At 43.8% G+C, this 14,191-nt stretch overlaps 1 protein-coding gene across 4 annotated transcripts in view; it reads left to right on the top strand.

Moving 5' to 3' along the window:
- Window positions 1-14,191, top strand: part of fbxo41 (F-box protein 41) — a 519,821-nt gene that overhangs the window by 359,890 nt on the left and 145,740 nt on the right. The gene's annotated exons all lie outside the window — the stretch shown is intronic.

The raw sequence follows: 14,191 nt of genomic DNA on the forward strand, positions 1-14,191 counted from the left end.
TGACTATAGAGTCCCCTATCACTACTGCCTTCCTCTTCCTTTCCCTACCCTTCTGAGCCACAGGGCCGGACTCTGTGCCAGAGGCACGGCCACCGTCACCTCCCCCAGGAAGGCAGTCCGCCCCCCCCCCCCCCCGCAACAGTACTCAAACAGGAGTACTTATTATCAAGGGATACAGCCACAGGGGTGCTCTCTACTACCTGACTCTTCCCTTTCCCTCTCCTGACTGTGACCCATTTCATTGTCCCCCGTGACCACCTGTCTGTAACTACTCTCTCCCTGACCAGAGGAAGATCATCGAGCTGCAGCTCCAGTTCCCTAACACGGTCCCTTAGGAGTTGCATCTCGATGCACTGAGTGTAGATGTGGCCGTCCGGGATGCCGGGAAACTCCAGGACTTCCCACATCTGATACTGACCACAGAAAACTGGCCTCACATACATATTACCTTCTTTTGCAATCAACAACTGCCTCACCACTTCCCGTTACTACCGAAGCCCATGGAGCCAAAGCCCTTTCACTCTGCTGCCTCTTACTCCACTGCCCGCTCACTCTGCTGCCCGCTGGATATGGCTGCCTTCTTTTTAAACCGTTTTTAAATCGAAAACTTCTGCAGATTCTTTGCCCTTTTTAAACTGTTCGCACTCAACTGGCTGATGTCTCGTGCCTGCGCAGTCTGGCTTTTCTCTTCCGCCGAGAACTCAAAATGTCTTCCCGCTGGAAATCCTCAGGTGCTCTCCCGCTGCTTTTTTCTTCTGAATCAAAAACTTCTGCAGATTCTTTGCCCTTTTTAAACCGTTCGCACTCAACTGGCTGATGTCACGCGCCTGCGCAGTCTGGCCTGTCTCAACAAATATGTTGTTTAACTTTAGAGCGTCTTAGTTGGTTGAATGAAAATTTACTGAATTTATCACCATGGATATAAAACCAGCTTTTACTTTCCAAAAGTTGGCGTTCAATTAGGTGAGTGGAAATAAGGTCATTTTCATTTTAAAATCTTTTTATTAATTATTATTGAAGATTGACAAACAAAAGGATACATTAAGTCAATATGTCATTATGTGCAATAAGGAATTAAATTAGCAAATAACTGATTAACAAAACTAAGCAATATATCAATAATAATAAAAAAGTAAAGTGTTACAAATATTTTTTGAAAGAAAAAGAAGGGAAAAAAGAACCCCTACTAACTAAAAGAAAAACCGCTACTAACTTTAAAAAAAAGCGAAAACAAACATTGGGTGCACAACCCCGGAGCTATACATCATACAAGCTTCCATTAAACAAATCATCAATCCGCCAACTCAAATCCACTTAAAGAAAATTTGAAAGGAAACCATATTAATTAACTCAAATCAGATGATAGTAGCGGGCAAATGAGCCCCACCTTGACTCAAAATCGAATCAAGGATCAAAAGTTCAACTTCTGATTTTCTCCAAACTAAGAAATAACATCACCTGGGAAAACCATTGATCAAAGTAGGAGCAGAAGTATCTTTCCATTTCAACAAAATAGCCCTTCTGGCCAATAATGTAATGAATGCAATTATTGTTAGTCTGAAGAAGAAATACCATGAATATATTGAGGGATTATACCAAATAAAACTGTCAATTTATAACCATATAACCATATAACAATCACAGCACGGAAACAGGCCATCTCGGCCCTCCTAGTACGTGCCGAACTCTTAATCTCACCTAGTCCCACCTACCCGCACTCAGCCCATAACTCTCCACTCCTTTCCTGTACATATACCTATCCAATTTTACCTTAAATGACACAACTGAACTGGCCTCTACTACTTCTACAGGAAGCTCATTCTACACAGCTATCACTCTCTGAGTAAAGAAATACCCCCTCGTGTTTCCCTTAAACTTCTGCCCCCTAACTCTCAAATCATGTCCTCTTGTTTGAATCTCCCCTACTCTCAATGGAAACAGCCTATTCACGTCAACTCTATCTATCCCTCTCAAAATTTTAAATACCTCGATCAAATCCCCCCCTCAACCTTCTACGCTCCAATGAATAGAGACCTAACTTGTTCAACCTTTCTCTGTAACTTAAGTGCTGAAACCCAGGTAACATCCTAGTAAATCGTCTCTGCACTCTCTCTAATTTATTGATATCTTTCCTATAATTCGATGACCAGAACTGCACACAATATTCCAAATTTGGCCTTACCAACGCCTTGTACAATTTTAACATTACATTCCAACTTCTGTACTCAATGCTTTGATTTATAAAGGCCAGCGTTCCAAAAGCCTTCTTCACCACCCTATCTACATGATACTCCACCTTCAGGGAACTATGCACTGTTATTCCTAGATCTCTCTGTTCCTCTGCATTCCTTAATGCCCTACCATTTACCCTGTATGTTCTATTTGGATTATTCCTGCCAAAATGTAGAACCTCACACATCTCAGCATTAAACTCCATCTGCCAACGTTCAGCCCATTCTTCTAACCGGCATAAATCTCCCTGCAAGCTTTGAAAACCCACCTCATTATCCACAACACCTCCTACCTTAGTATCATCTGCATACTTACTAATCCAATTTACCACCCCATCATCCAGATCATTTATGTATATTACAAACAACATTGGGCCCAAAACAGATCCCTGAGGCAACCCGCTAGTCACCGGCCTCCATCCCGATAAACAATTATCCACCGCTACTCTCAGGCATCTCCCATCTAGCCACTGTTGAATCCATTTTATTACTCCAGCAATAATACCTAACAACTGAACCTTCTTAACTAACCTTCCATGTGGAACTTTGTCAAAGGCTTTGCTGAAGTCCGTATAAACTACATCCACTGCCTTACCCTCGTCAACATTCCTCGTAACTTCTTCAAAAAATTCAATAAGGTTTGTCAAACATGACCTTCCACGCACAAATCCATGCTGGCTACTCCTAATCAGATCCTGTCTATCCAGATAATTATTAATACTATCTCTAAGAATACTTTCCATTAATTTACCCACCACTGATGTCAAACTGACAGGTCTATAATTGCTAGGCTTACTTCTAGAACCCTTTTTAAACAATGGAACCACATGAGCAATACGCCAATCCTCCAGCACTATCCCCGTTTCTAATGACATTTGAAATATTTCTGACAGAGCTCCTGCTATTTCTACACAAACTTCCCTCAAGGTCCTGGGGAATATCCTGTCAGGACCCGGAGATTTATAGACAATAGACAATAGGTGCAGAAGTAGACCATTCGGCCCCTCGAGTCTGCACCGCCATTCTGAGATCATGGCTGATCATTCACTATCAATACCCAGCCCCTGCCTTGTCCCCATATCCCTTGATTCCCCTATCCATCAGATATCTATCTAGCTCCTTCTTGAAAGCATCCAGAGAATTGGCCTCCACCGTCTTCCGAGGCAGTGCATTCCACACCTGCACAACTCTCTGGGAGAAGAAGCTTTTCCTCAACTCTGCTTTAAATAACTGACCTCTTATTCTCAATCCATGCCCTCTGGTACTGGACTCTCCCAACATCTGGAACATATTTCCTGCCTCAATCCTATCAAATCCTTTAATTATCTTAAACGTTTCAATCAGATCCCCTCTCAATCTCCTCAATTGCAGCGTGTACAAGCCCAATCTCTCCAATCTCTCTGCGTAAGATAGCCCTGCCATCCCAGGAATCAACCTAGTGAATCTACGCTGCACTTTCTCAACTGCCAGAATGTCCTTCCTTAAACCTGGAGACCAAAACTGTACACAATATTCCAGGTGTGGTCTCACCAGGGCCCTGTACAAATGCAAAAGGACATCCTTGCTCTTGTATTCAATTCCCCTTGTAACAAAGGCCAACATTCCATTTGCCCTCTTCACTGCCTGTTGCACTTGCTCATTCACCTTCATTGACTGGTGAACTAGGACTCCTAGGTCTCTTTGCATTTCTCCCTTACCTAACTCGACACCGTTCAGACAATACTCTGCCCTCTTGTTCCTGCTTCCAAAGTGGATAACTTCACATTTATTCACATTGAATGACATCTGCCAAGTATCTGCCCACTCACCCAGCCTATCCAAGTCTCCCTGTATTCTCCTAACGTCCTCTTCGCATGTCACAATGCCACCCAGTTTAGTATCGTCAGCAAACTTGCTGATATAGTTTTCAATGCCCTCATCTAAATCATTGACATAAATCGTAAAGAGCTGTGATCCCAATACAGAGCCCTGTGGTACCCACTAGTCACCTCCAGCCAGTCCGAGAAACACCCATTCACTGCTACCCTTTGCTTTCTATCTGCCAACCAGTTTTCTATCCATGTTGAAACCCTGCCCCCAATGCCATGAGCTCTGATTTTACTCACCAATCTCCTATGTGGCACCTTATCGAATGCCTTCTGAAAATCTAGGTATACAACATCCACTGGCTTACCCTCGTCTAACATCCTTGTTACACCCTCAAAAAACTCCAACAGATTAGTCAAGCATGATTTGCCCTTGGTAAATCCATGCTGGCTCAGCCTAATCCTATTTTTGCCATCTAGATGTGCCACTATTTCGTCCTTAATAATGGACTCAAGCATCTTTCCCACGACTGACTTTAGGCTAACAGGGCGATAGTTCTCCGTTTTCTCCTTCCCTCCCTTCTTGAAAAGTGGGATAACATTAGCCACTCTCCAACCTTCAGGAACAGATCCTGAATCTAAGGAACATTGGAAAATGATTACCAATGCATCCGCAATTTCCTGAGCCACCTCTTTTAGAACCCTCGGATGCAGACCATCTGGACCCAGGGATTTATTAGCCTTCAGACCTACCAGTCTACTCATCACAGTTTCTTTCCTAATGTCAATCTGTCTCAATTCCTCTGATATCTTATGACCCTGGCCCATCCATACATCTGGGAAATTGCTTGTGTCCTCCCTGGTGAAGACAGATCTAAAGTATGCATTAAATTCTGTTGCCATTTCCCTGTTTCCCATAACAATTTCTCCCAATTCATTCTTCAAGGGGCCAACATTGTTCTTAACTATCTTCTTTCTCTTCACATAGCTAAAAAATGCTTTTGCTATCCCCTTTTATATTCCTGGCTAGACTGAGCTCATACCTGATTTTTTCTCTCCGTATTGCTTTTTTAGTTAAGATCTGCTGCTCCTTAAAACTTTCCCAATCATCTGTATTCCCACTCATCTTAGGCCTGTCATACTTCTTTTTCTTTAATGCTATACAATCTCTGACTTCCTTTGTCAACCACTGTGGCCCCTTCCCCCTCTTTGAATCCTTCCTTCTCATTGGAATGAACTGCTTTTGCATCTTTTGTATTATGCCCAAGAATATCTGCCACTGCTGATCCACTGTCTTTCCTGCCAGGGCATCCGCCCATTTAACTTTGGCCAGCTCTTCCCTCATGGCTCCGTAGTCTCCTTTATTTAATTGCAACACTGACACCTCTGATCTGCCCTTATCCCTCTCAAAATGTAGATAAAAACTTATCATGTTATGATCACTACTTCCTAATGGCTCCTTTACTTCAAGATCACTTATCAATTCCTGTTCATTACACATCACCAAGTCCAAAATAGCCTCGTTCCTGGTTGGCTCAAGCACAAGCTGTTCCAAAAATACATCCCTTAGACACTCCACAAACTCCCTATCCTGGGGTCCAGCACCTACCTGATTCTCCCAGTCCACCTGCATGTTGAAATCTCCCATAACGACTGCATTACCTTTAGCACATGCCAATGTTAACTCCCTAATCAACTTGTACCCAATATCCATGCTACTGTTTGGGGGCCTGTACACAACACCCATTAGGGTCTTTTTACCCTTACTGTTCCTCAGCTCAATCCACACAGACTCTACTTCCCCTGTTCCCAAGTCACCTCTTGCTGAATCTCATTCCTCACCAACAGGGCCACCCCACCCCCTCTTCCCATATTTCTGTCTCTATGATAGCTCGTATACCCTGGTACACTCAATTCCCAGGCCTGATCCCCTTGCAGCCATGTCTCCGTTATCCCAACAATATCGTAGTTCCCCATTTTCATCTGAGCTTCAAGCTCATCTGTCTTATTTCTGACACTACGTGCATTCAAGTATAGAATTCTTAGCCCATTCCTCCTCTCTTTGCTTAAAACACTGTCTACTGTACCTAACCCAGCTCCTTGAACTTCCATCGGGCTAATTGCACCCTGAATTTTGATGACCTTTTCAAGATCACCCAAACCTTCTACACATTTAACCCCATGCTCCTTCTGACCAACCCTCTGGATCTGGATCCCTGCCCCCTGCACATCTAGTTTAAACCCCCCCGAGCAGCACTGGCAAACACTCCTGCAAGAATGTTAGTACCCCTCCGGTTCAGATGTAGACCGTCCCTTCGAAACAGATCCCAATGTCCCGGGAACAAAGACCAATTATCCAAAAACCTGTACCTTTCCTTCCTGCACCATGCTCTCAGCCTCGTATTAATGTGCATAATCATTCTATTCTTCGCCTCACTCGCACGTGGCACAGGTAGCAATCCCGAGATTGTCACCCTGGAGGTCCTGCCTTTCAGCTTCACTCCTAACTCCCTGAACTCTCTAAGCAGGACCCCCTCACTCACCTTACCTACATCGTTGGTCCCTACATGGACCACTACATCTGGGTTCATGCCCTCGTTCTCAAGAATAGCCTGCACCCGATCTGAGATGTCCCGGACCCTGGCACCAGGGAGGCAACATACCATCCGAGACTCCCGATCTGCCCCACAAAATCTCCTATCTGCCCCCCTAACTATAGAATCCCCTAAAACTATCGCTCTCTTCTCTTCCCTCCTCCTCTTTCTAGTTGAGGGTTCAACCTCTGTGCCAGAGGCAGGACCACTACAACTCATTCCTGGTAGGTCATCCCCATCAACAGTATCCAGTACGGTATACTTATTGTTAATGGGAATGGCCGCAGGGGTGCTCTGCTCTCTCTGCCTGCTCCCCCTGCCTCTCTGGACCGTCACCCATCTGCCTAAATCTTGGTTTTTTGGTGTGACTACCTCCTGATAACTCCTATCTATCTCTGCCTCTGCCTCCCGAATGATCCGTAGTTCATCCAGCTCCATGTCCAACTCCCTAACTCGGGCTGATAGGAGCTGCAGCTGGACGCACCTCTTGCAGGTGTGGTCATCAGGGACAACTGTGTTGACCCTGACTTCCCACATACTGCATATGGAGCACACCACTGCTCTGACTGTCTCCCCCATACCTGAACTGAATTAATAGAATAAGTCTAAAAAGCACCTAGCGACCTTACCTTCTTCCCCTCAGCGAGCAATCACACAGCCTTACTGAAGTCCCCTTACGCCGAAGCCCACTTAGCCAAAGCCCAGGACTCTGCTTCCACGGACTCTGCTGCCCGCTCGACGCTGCCCGCTCTGAAAAGAAGTCCTGCCTTTTAAAGTGCGCGCTCAACGCTGACGTCACTCGCGCCTGCGCAGTTCCCCCTCCTCCACAGGTATTGACCAGTTAGGCTTAAATCCTACCTACACGGTCGAATTCTCTGAGCTCCCAGCTGAATCACAAGCTGTAACTTGCTCCCGATTCAAAATTTATCCACTTTTAAATTTCTTAAAAGCGCCAGTACTTCCACCTCTTTAATTGTCATAGGTTCCATAACTTCCTTACTTGTTTCCCACACCTTACACAATTCAATATCCTTCTCCTTAGTGAATACTGAAGAGAAGAAATCATTCAAAATCTCTCCCATCTCCCTTGGCTCCACACATAGCTGACCACTCTGATTCTCTAAGGGGCCAATTTTATCCCTCACTATCCTCTTGCTTTTAATATAACTGTAGAAACCTTTTGGATTTACTTTCACCTTATTTGCCAAACCAACCTCGTATCTTCTTTTAGCTTTTCTAATCTCTTTCTTAAGATTCCTTTTACATTCTTTATATTCCTCGAGCAATTCCTTTACTCCATGCTGCCTATATCTATTGTAGACATCCCTCTTTTTCCAAACCAAATTTCTAATATCCCTTGAAAACCATGGTGCTTTCAAACCTTTAACCTTTCCTTTCAACCTAACATGAACATAAAGATTCTGTACCCTCATAATTTCACCCTTAAATGACCTCCATTTCTCTATTACATCTTTCCCATAAAACAACTTGACCCAATCCACTTTCTCTAAATCCCTTTGCATCTCCTCAAAGTTAGCCTTTCTCCAATCAAAAATCTCAACTCTAGGTTCTGTCCTGTCCTTCTCCATAATTATATTGAAGCTATTGCTATTGTGATCAAGGACCCGAAGTGCTCCCCAACACATACATCTGTCAGCTGACCTATCAATAGACAATAGACAATAGGTGCAGAAGTAGACCATTCGGCCCCTCGAGTCTGCACCGCCATTCTGAGATCATGGCTGATCATTCACTATCAATACCCAGTCCCTGCCTTGTCCCCATATCCCTTGATTCCCCTATCCATCAGATATCTATCCAGCTCCTTCTTGAAAGCATCCAGAGAATTGGCCTCCACCGTCTTCCGAGGCAGTGCATTCCACACCTCCACAACTCTCTGGGAGAAGAAGCTCTTCCTCAACTCTGTTTTAAATAACCGACCTCTTATTCTCAATCCATGCCCTCTGGTACTGGACTCTCCCAACAACTGGAACATATTTCCTGCCTCAATCCTATCAAATCCTTTAATAATCTTAAACGTTTCAATCAGATCCCCTCTCAATCTCCTCAATTCCAGCGTGTACAAGCCCAATCTCTCCAATCTCTCTGCGTAAGATAGCCCTGCCATCCCAGGAATCAACCTAGTGAATCTACGCTGCACTTTCTCAACTGCCAGAATGTCCTTCCTTAAACCTGGAGACCAAAACTGTACACAATATTCCAGGTGTGGTCTCACCAGGGCCCTGTACAAATGCAAAAGGACATCCTTGCTCTTGTATTCAATTCCCCTTGTAACAAAGGCCAACATTCCATTTGCCCTCTTCACTGCCTGTTGCACTTGCTCATTCACCTTCATTGACTGGTGAACTAGGACTCCTAGGTCTCTTTGCATTTCTCCCTTACCTAACTCGACACCGTTCAGACAATACTCTGCCCTCTTGTTCCTGCTTCCAAAGTGGATAACTTCACATTCATTCACATTGAATGACATCTGCCAAGTATCTGCCCACTCACTCAGCCTATCCAAGTCTCCCTGTATTCTCCTAACGTCCTCTTCGCATGTCACAATGCCACCCAGTTTAGTATTGTCAGCAAACTTGCTGATATAGTTTTCAATGCCCTCATCTAAATCATTGACATAAATCGTAAAGAGCTGTGGTCCCAATACAGAGCCCTGTGGTACCCCACTAGTCACCTCCAGCCAGTCCGAGAAACACCCATTCACTGCTACCCTTTGCTTTCTATCTGTCAACCAGTTTTCTATCCATGTTGAAACCCTGCCCCCAATGCCATGAGCTCTGATTTTACTCACCAATCTCCTATGTGGCACCTTATCGAATGCCTTCTGAAAATCTAGGTACACAACATCCACTGGCTTACCCTCGTCTAACATCCTTGTTACACCCTCAAAAAACTCCAACAGATTAGTCAAGCATGATTTGCCCTTGGTAAATCCATGCTGGCTCGGCCTAATCCTATTTCTGCCATCTAGATGTGCCACTATTTCATCCTTAATAATGGACTCAAGCATCTTCCCCACGACTGACGTTAGGCTAACAGGGCGATAGTTCTCCGTTTTCTCCTTCCCTCCCTTCTTGAAAAGTGGGACAACATTAGCCACTCTCCAATCTTCAGGAACTGATCCTGAATCTAAGGAACATTGGAAAATGATCACCAATGCATCCGCAATTTCCTGAGCCACCTCTTTTAGAACCCTCGGATGCAGACCATCTGGACCCGGGGATTTATTAGCCTATCGCATTCCCTAACAGGAGATCCAACACTGCCCCATCTCTGGTCGGTACTTCTATGTATTGTTGCAAAAAACTATCCTGCACACATTTCACAAACTCTAAACCATCCAGCCCTTTTACAAAATGAGCTTCCCGGTCTACGTGTGGAAAATTAAAATCTCCCATAATCACCACCTTGTGTTTACTACAAATATCTGCTATCTCCTTACACATTTGCTTTTCCAACTCACGCTCCCCATTAGGTGGCCTATAATACACTTCTATCATTGTTACTACACCTTTCCCATTCCTCAATTCCATCTAAATAGCCTCCCTAGAGGAGCTCTCTAATCTATCCTTCCAAAGCACCGCCATAAGATTTTCTCGGACAAGCAATGCAACACCTCCTCCTCTAGCCCCTCCTACTCTATCACACCTGAAGCAACTAAATCCAGGAATATTTAGTTGCCAATCACACCCTTCCTGCAACCATGTTTCACTAACAGCTACAACATCATAATTCCAGGTATCAATCCACGCTTTAAGCTCATCCACCTTTCTTACAATGCTCCTAGCATTAAAATAGATACATTTAAGATACTCTCCACCCCTTCCTCTCTTTTCATCCCTAACAATGCATTCAAATTTATTATCCTTTTCTTTCTTCTCCCCTACATCTTCGGGCTGAGCGCATCCATTCTCCATCACCTGCCTTTCCTCCCTCACACACTGTCTATTTACTTGCTCTACTGGTGAACTAACCTCCTCTCCCATGGTTTCCTCAAATTGATTCCCACCCCCCCCCCCCATCTTACTAGTTTAAAGTCTGCCCTGTAGCCCTAGCAAACCTCCCTGCTAGGATATTGGTCCCCCCAGGATTCAAGTGTAACCCATCCTTCTTGAACAGGTCACGCCTGCCCCAGAAGAGGTCCCAATGATCCAGAAACTTGAATCCCTGCCCCCTGCTCCAATCCCACAGCCACGCATTCATCCTCCACCTAATTCTATTCCTACTCTCACTGTCGCTTGGCACAGGCAGTAATCCCGAGATTACTACCTTTGCGGTCCTTCTTCTTAACTGCCTTCCTAACTCCCTATACTCTCGTTTCAGGACCTCTTCCCCTTTCCTACCTATGTCATTGGTACCTACATGTACCACGACCTCTGGCTCCTCACCCTCCCACTTCAGGATATCTTGGACGCGATCAGAAACGTCCCGAACCCTGGCACCAGGGAGGCAAATTACCATCCGGGACTCCTGATCACCTCCACAGAACCGCCTGTCTGAACCCCTGACTGTCGAGTCCCCTATTACTATGGTCCTCTTTCTTTTATCCCTACCCTTCTGAGCTACAGGGCCATCCTCTGTGCCGGAAGCCCGGCCACTGTCACTTCCAAGGATCATTGAGCTGCAGCTCCAGTTCCCTAACTTGGTCCCTCAGGAGCTGCAGTTCGGTGCACCTGGCGCAGATGTGGACGTCCGGGAGGCTCGGAGACTCCAGGACCTCCCACATCCGACACCGAGAACAACAAGCTGCCCTCACACTCATACTTCCCGAAAAACTGAAAAATAACAAGAACTAAAAGATAAGCCTACTGTGCCCTCTTCCGCCTAAGCCCCCTGAGCCCAAGCCCTACACTCTGCTCCCGGCGCACTCCGCTGCCCGCAAACGAAGCTGCCCGCTTCTTAAGGCTGCATTCTTTTTATATCTTCCCTCCTTCCCAGGCCTCCTCACGCACCTGCGCAGTCCTGCCTCTCAGAACTCCGATCTGAGACGTAATTGAACAATTTGAAAATGGCCGCTGCCACACTTCCTCTCAAAGCCTCGCTGTCCTCTTCCAAAATAGAACTACCTCACTCAGTCTCTCCTTTTTTATATCTTCCCTCCTTCCCAGGCCTCCTCACGCACCTGCGCAGTCCCGCCTCTCAGAACTCCGATCTGAGACGCAATTGGACAATTTGAAAATGTCCAATTGAGGTTATGAGGTTGTAAATTAATTTTTAAATCTTTAGAAATTGTAGAGAAAATATACTTCCAAAAATGTTTCAATACAGAACACGGCCAAAACATATGTGTCAATGTGGCTGTCTCGGTTTTACATCCGTCACACCGACTGTCAACATTAGGAAACATTTTAGACAGTCGCTCCTTTGTCAAATAGTAACCATGTACAATTTTAAATTGAATTAAAGAGTGATTGGCACAAATCAAAGGAGAATTGACCAACTTCAAAATCCGCAACCAGTCTTCTGTTATCAAAGTTATGTTAAACTCTCTCTCCCAATCTTGCTTAATCTTAAGTGAAGGGTAATTGTACTGCTGTTACAATAAATTATAAATTTTCCCAATAAAACCCTTCACTAAAGGGTTCATTTTTAAAATAATATCTAACAGGTCAGAATCTTGTATATATGGAAAATTATATGGAAATAAGGTCAAACTTAGTTTGAAGTTCCACTCGTTTCTTATACAGCTCCGGATTTTTAGTCTGGGCATACAGTTGGTCTGTTGCTTTAATTTAATTAACCAGGTCTAATTGCTCTTTATGGGTCTTTCTATTCAAATTCACAGTATATGAAATTACTTGACCATTTAGGTATGCTTTCATAGTGTCCCAAACAACCTGACTTGAGGTTTCAGGTGACATGTTAGTATTTTTTAAAAGAGTTATCTGGTCCTCCATAAATTTTACAAACTCATTATCCGACAACAAGGTCAGATTAAAATGCCAATGCTTATTCATTTGGGGAAAACCCAGCAAGAATTATAGACGGTGACTGGGGCGTGATCTGAAATCAATATACTCTGATACTCACAAGAGCAAACAGATGGAATCAACTGATTATCAATTAAAAAATAGTCAATTCTAGTAAAAGTATGATGGACATGTGAAAAAAAGAATAATCTCTCACATTTGGATGAAGAAAACGCCATACATCCGAGGTACCATGATTAGAAAGGAAAGAATGAATTGATAGAGCAGATTTACTTGGTAATCTAGGAATGCAGGACGATCAATCCAAAACTGGATCTAATCAACAGTTAAAGTCACCACCCAATATGAGAGAATATGAACTCAGCTCAGGCAATAAAGAGAACCATATAACCATTTAACAATTACAACACGGAAACAGGCTATCTCGGCCCTTCTAGTCCGTGCCGAACAGTTACTTTCACCTAGTCCCACTGGCCTGCACTTAGCCCATAACCCTCCATTCCTTTCCTGTCCATATACCTATCCAATTTTACTTTAAATGACAATACCGAACCTGCCTCTACCACTTCTACTGGAAGTGGTACAACTACCACTCTGTGAGTAAAGAAATTCCCCCTTGTGTTACCCTTCTGCCCCCTAACTCTTAACTCATGTCCTCTTGTTTGAATCTCCTCTACTCTCAATGGAAAAAGCCTATCCACGTCAACTCTATCTATCCCACTCATAATTTTAAATACCTCTATCAAGTCCCCCTTCAATCTTCTACGCTCCAAAGAATAAAGACCTAACTTGTTCAACCTTTCTCTGTAACTTCCTAGTAAATCTTCTCTGTACTCTCTCTATTTTGTTGACATCTTTCCTATAATTCAGTGACCAGAGCTGTACACAACACTCCAAATTTGGCCTTACCAATGCCTTGTACAATATTAACATTGCATCCCAACTCCTATACTCAATGCTCTGATTTATAAAGGCCAGCATACCAAAAGATTTCTTCACCACCCTATCATTTACTATGTATGTCCTATTTGGATTATCCCTACCAAGATGTAGCACCTCACATTCATCAGCATTAAACTCCATCTGCCATCGTTCAGCCCACTCTTCTAACTGGCCTAAATCTCTGTAAGCTTTGAATGATCAAAATGAAAAAATGATCAAAAATCTCCACATCATCCAGATTGGGGGCATGTAAATTAGCCAAGACTACCAATGTGTTATATAATTTTCCAGAAACAATAATAAAATGACCATTTGTATCAGATACTTTATTATGAAGCTCAAAGGGAACATTTTGGTTTATAAGAATTGAAACATCCCTGGCTTTAGCCTGAAAAGTTGAATGGAAGTGCTGCCCCACCCATCCAGACATAAGACGGGAGTTAGCAGAACTATGAATGTGTGTTTCCTGCAAAAAAAAACAATTGCTGCATTAAGCTGTTTAAGATGTGAAAACTCCTTCCTTCTTTTAACAGGGTGGTTCAATCCCTTAACATTCTAGCTTACAAAATTCAACAGACTAACCATTGTCCTTTAAAAAAATAGAGGATAGTAGGCATAAACATTGTCAGAAATTCAAGTAACAGCTCTTGGGCAAAAGTGTAAAACAA

This window comes from Hypanus sabinus, chromosome 3, assembly GCF_030144855.1.
Source record: "Hypanus sabinus isolate sHypSab1 chromosome 3, sHypSab1.hap1, whole genome shotgun sequence".
NCBI lineage: Eukaryota > Metazoa > Chordata > Chondrichthyes > Myliobatiformes > Dasyatidae > Hypanus > Hypanus sabinus.